We start from the raw sequence: 5,946 nt of genomic DNA on the forward strand, positions 1-5,946 counted from the left end.
GTGATCCTGCACACCTCATTACTATGCTGGCAGTAGGGCTCAACGTCATCAGGCGGTTTTTACATTGAAATGTCTGGGAAATGTGAGTCACACAGCTGAGGAGTTGTGGTCAGCTCTGGAGAACCAATTTCATGAATGGTTGTCTCCACTGGACCTGAAACCAGGGAAGGCCGTGTGCGACAATGCTGCAAACCTGGGTGCGGCCCTTCGCCGGGGCAATGTCACACACGTGTCTTGTATGGCTCACGTGTTGAACCTGGTTGTCCAGCAATTTTTAGCCCACTATCCCAGACTAGATGGCCTTCTGCAGAGGGAACGGTCGCTGTGTGCTCACTTCCGCCGTTCGCATCCCGCAGCTCAGCGACTTACATCTCTACAGAAGTTGTTGGGCCTGCCACTTCACCGGCTAAAATGCGATGTGCCTACCCGGTGGAATACAACTCTGCACATGTTGCAGCGACTGTGGCAGCACCGACAAGCCCTGGTGCAATACGTTCTGACGTATAGCCTGGGCCAACGAGCTCCAGAGGTGGGGCAAATCACGCTGGAGGAGTGGTCTCAGATCAGGGACCTATGCACCCTTCTGCACAGTTTTGAAATGGCGACGAAGATGTTTAGTGCTGACGATGCCATTATCAGCATGACTATTCCGGTGATTTACATGCTGGAGCACATGTTAAACAGAATTCGGAGTCAGGTGGTGGCACAAGAGGAGGCGGAGGAAGTAGAGGAGGAGGAGTGGTTTGCCGAAGGGCTAACATCTGCAAGGTCCAGACGGTCGGCAGCACTAAGGCGGCAGGCATGTAAGGGTGGGTGAGATGGTTTTACCAGGGCACATGGTAGCAGCCAAACTAGTGAGGAAGGTGCAGGAGCCCAGGAAGAAGTGGAGGACGAACTGATGGAAGACTCATCAGATGAGGGAGACCTTGATCACATTTCTGTTGTGCGAGGTTGGGGGGAGAGGACAGAGGAAGGAAGCATGATTGTTACCTCGCCACCAACACAACAGGGACTTGGTGCTCCTGGATGCGCAACACACATGAGTGCCTTCTTGCTGCACTACCTGCAACATGACCCTCGAATTGTGAGAATTAGAAATAATCCTGACTACTGGGTTGCCACACTGTTAGATCCCCGGTACAAAAGTAAATTTGCAGAAATTATTCCTGCCATAGAAAGGGATGCACGCATGCAGGAGTATCAGCAGAGACTGTTGCAGAATCTTACATGTGCTTTTCCACAAAATACCAGTGGTGCACGTAGTGAATCTCACAGTTCCAACTTGCCAACCGTGGGACCGTCAAGTGTTCAGCACTCAAACCGTAACAGAACCACAGTATCTGCTGGTAACATCAATTTTGCGGAATCATTTCACCACTTTTTTAGCCCATCCTTTGCAAGGCCACAGGAGACAAGAAGTCTGACACATAGTCAACGCCTAGAGACGATGGTACAGGAGTATCTCCAAGTAAACATTGAAGCCATGACTGTGTCACTGGACCCTTGCTCTTTTTGGGCTTCCAATCTGGATAAATGGCCGGAGCTAGCCACTTATGCCTTGGAGATCTTGTCATGCCCCGCAGCCAGCGTTCTGTCTGAACGTGTGTCCAGCGCTGCTGGTGGTGTGCTGACAGATAAGCGCACGCGGCTCTCCACTGATAATGTAGACAGACTCACGTTCATAAAGATGAACAAATCATGGATCCGAAACGACTTTTCTACCCCTGTGTCATCCTGGGGAGAGTAAAAGCTTGATGATTGGTTAAAATCACCCTACCAACCGTTTTAAGCTTTCAAATTACTAATCATGTTTATCTGTATCTTGGCTGGAAAATAATTTGGGCTTTGTAGCAGTGTGCAGCACTGATTCTATTAGGCCATCTATAATAAGCTCCACCAGATTTAAAATTACTAATCATGTTTATCTGTATCTTGACTGGAAAATAATTTGGGCTTTGTAGCAGTGTGCAGCACTGATCCTATTAGGCCATCTATACTAAAGCTTCACCAGATTTAAAATTAATAATAATTTTTAGCTGCATCTAGCCCGGAAAATAATTTTGGGGCTCCGAGATGCGCAAGGCACATAAGTGCCTTCTTACTGCACTACCTGCAGCATGACCCTCATATTGTCAGAATTCGAAGTAATCATGACTACTGGGTTGCCACACTCTTAGATCCCCCAAACTTTTCGATCAACCTTTTCATTTTAATAAAGACCAAAAAAATGGTCATTTTTGAAATTATAAGCATTAGCAGGTTGTTAGAAACTGAAATCAAACAGTTTTCAACTCAAAACTTTATTCTAGGTGATTTTACATTTTCACATAGGACCCCTTGTTCGAAAGGAGCTTCTGAACTCTCTCGTCCATTGAATTTGTCAGGTTTTGGATGGTTTCTGCTTCAATTGTTTTGCATGAGGACAGAATACCCTCCCAGAGCTGTTGCTTAGATGTGAACTGCCTCCCGCCATCATAGACATTCCTTTTAATGATGCTCCAAAGGTTCTGAATGGGGTAGAGGTCAGGGGAGCATGGGGGTCACACTATAAGTTTGTCCCCTTTTATGCCCATATCAGCCAGAGATGCAGATGTTTTATGTGCAGCATGAGATGGTGCATTATCATGCAGAAAAATGATCTTGCTGTGAAATACACGGTTCTTCTTCTTGAACCATGGCAGGAAGTGCTGTTTGAGAAAATCCACATACATTATGGAGTTCATCTTTAGCGCCTTCAGGGATCCTAAAGGGGCCGACAATCTCTCTCCCCATGATTCCAGCCCAAAACATTACTCCACCTCCTCCTTGTTGGCGCTGTAGCCGTGTTTGCGTGGGGTGTCCATCAACCAGCCATCCTCCACTCCATCCATCTGGACCATCGAGTGCTGCACGGCACTCATCCGTGAACAAAACAGTTTTGAAATCAGTCTTCATGTAATGTTTGGCCCACTGGAGCCGTTTCTGCTTGTGTGAAGTGGATAGAGGAGGTCGACAGGATGGCGTATGCACAGCTGAAAACCTCTGAAGGACCCTGCATCTTGTTGTTCGGGGGACGTTGGAGGCACCAGCAGCTTCAAAAACTTGTCTGCTGCTATGACAAGGCTTTTTTGCCGCTGCTCTTTCAACCTTACGTAATTGCCTGTAGGAAAGAGTCCTCAATTTGCCCTTATCAGCACGCACACGTGTGTACTGTGAATCAGCTACATACTTTTTGATTGCCAAGACACTTCATCCTGATCATTGCACAATGTTGATTGTAGTCATGCCTTGACCTAAACACTCCACAATTTGTTGCTTCTCAGCAGCCGACACATCCTTTTTCTTTCCCATTTTGGCAGAAAATGTAGGCTGCTTAATAATGTGAGACAGCCTTCTTAAGTAGTCTTGCCTTTCATTGGACACACCTGCCAAACTAATTAGCACAGGTGTCTGCAATTGCTTACAGTGATATAAAGAGCCCTGACACACATCACCATCAATGAGTTTAACTGACAAACAAACAAATTCTTCCCTTATCACTCCTAAACACTTTTTGCATAATAATTTGGAACACAGTGTACATGTGCTTTTCCACAAAACACCAGTGGTTCACGTAGTGAATCTTACAGTTCTAACTTGCCAACCGTGGTCTGTATGGAGTTGTTCAATAAAGGGTCCAAAAGTAAGATAACATAGATGGGAGAGGTCTCTATGAATAGGAATTCCTAAGTATTTGATACCCTGTGAGGGCCAGGCAAAGGGAAAGTTGGACTGGATGGAATCCTATATGGATTTGGGGAGGGAGACATCGAGGGCCTCAGACTTCGCTGCATTGATTTTAAAATTTGACCATGTAACAAAGTGATCTATTTCAGCCATAACAGCATGGATGGATATAGGTGATTGAGTGATATATACTAGGACATCATCAGCAAATAGAGAGCACTTGTACTCGGTGCCTCCCACCTCAATCCACCTAATATTGGGGTTATGGCGAATTGATGAGAGCAGGTGCTCCATCACTAGGATGTATAAGAGAGGGGACAGAGAACATCCCTGCCTTGTCCCATTGGTGATTGTGAAAGGTGATGAAAATGTTCTGACGTGCCCCCTGGGCCTTGGGACACCCGGTGCCGGACCCTTTTTGGTGGATGCTGGTGGTTGTAGTCTCCATGGCGGCGACCCGGTTCCGTGGCTCAGGGCGGTCAAACCAGTGGCGGAACTATTTATGTGGTTTTGATGTTTAAATGTCCGACTACGCCACCCGTGGATTGCGGTCAGAGTGAACCGCCGCTCCAGAGCAGACCGCTGAGGCTGGTGTTGTGGGTGCAGCAGAGCGTAGCATAACTCCCCACGGGAGGAGTATAGCCTCAGGGCAGTGTATGCGGAGGATGGGGGTGATGGTGCAGGGCAGCAGCAGTAACGACACGGAGTCAGTGATGCAGTCCAGGGCCTTTACTCACAGTTCTTATTATCCAGACCACGTCTGCAGGTAACGGCTGCCCACGTCGTACTGTGCTCACCAGGTGAGGGGCTCAGACAACTCCCAGATAACTTTGGAGCGCTTCACAGGACCCCCTTTGTGTGTCCTTTGTCTGGCCTTTCTTACCAACCCTTCTGTCCGGCTGCCTCGGGCCTCCTCTTGGTAAACTTGGCGCCAGTTTCCCTGACCCTATGTGGTGCCTTCCTAGCGGGTGTAGCGAGGGGCTGTGCCACATAAAATGTCACAGCCTCCTGTTTCTAGCTGAGGGTCGTTTCCTGCCTCCACTAGTTTCGGGGACCGGTCTCCCCCTTTGGCCTGACCCCTCCACGCAGGTGGATTCGGGCGTGCGGTGGCGACTCGCCCGTCCGCACCCCTGGGATCCCTTCGTTCCTCGTTCCTGGAGCCTTCTCCGCTCCTCTTCCTTCCTTCTCCCTCTTCCAGGCCTGGGCCTCTGTTACTAGGCCTGCCTCCGGAGCAGAGCTCATGCAGAGCCCCTGCTCCCTGCCACTTCTGCTCAGACTTCTCTGCACTGAACTAAGATGGTGCCCACCTTTTATACTCCCTTCTCAATGCACCCAGGAACTGCTTCCTCCCTGCTCCTGCACTACAGGGTTCCCCTTCCTCAGTGTTCCCTCCCCCCACTCCAGCCAGGGACAGGGACTGTCGTGCCCATCTCAGGGGCATATTGGTCGCCCTGCCCCACGGCAATGTGGTGTAATGCATGCAGGTGTCGGGTCCTGATCCACACTACATCCTTACCTGAGAGTGAGATATCACACCTCTGGGTGAGGTGCAATACCTCTGTAGCAACCGAGCCCTCAGGGTGCTACAGTTCCATTTATCTTCAGCCTAGGTGACGTATTGCGATACTGGGCCGTGATTTTGGCTATAAAAGGGTCCCCTAGACCCCTACCCCAAGCTTTTTAAGAGAATCATATATGGCGTGCCAGGAGACTCTATGGAATGCTTTCTCAGCATCCAACGAGAGTATCTAATTACAAATTTTTAACTGCATCTAGCCCAGGAAATACTTTGTGCCTAGTAGCAGTGTCTGCTAGTCAGCGGATTATCCCGGCTGTTAAGCAAGCTACACCACCTGTAGTTTGGACACTTAATTTTTTCAAAGGAAATGCTTCGGGACCACGGGATACTCAGTGAAGAGCATCAGGAGGCACCCCAAGGCATAGGGGCTGGGACTGGCAGCAGGATGCCTTGCGGTGGACAGCCGAGCTCGATCCTTATAAAAGCTTTTTAACTGCAGCAGCTTTAGTGGACGCTACTGGAGCTGGAATTACGCGGCTGCTGGCATGAGACTTGCCCTCCAATAGATCCTTGTAAATGGATTTAAAGTGTATTCATTCAAATTAGAGAGACAATTTAAATTAAAAAGCTTAGAGCTGCCTCCACCACAGGGGGGCTCGCTCGACCCACCAGCGGACAGGCACCAGTATTGGGAGAGGGGGGCTGGCCGTCAGGGTTCACCG

The sequence above is a fragment of the Phyllobates terribilis genome, unplaced genomic scaffold, assembly GCF_046119375.1.
Source record: "Phyllobates terribilis strain yellow unplaced genomic scaffold, ASM4611937v1 Scaffold_7__3_contigs__length_470593459, whole genome shotgun sequence".
Lineage (NCBI taxonomy): Eukaryota > Metazoa > Chordata > Amphibia > Anura > Dendrobatidae > Phyllobates > Phyllobates terribilis.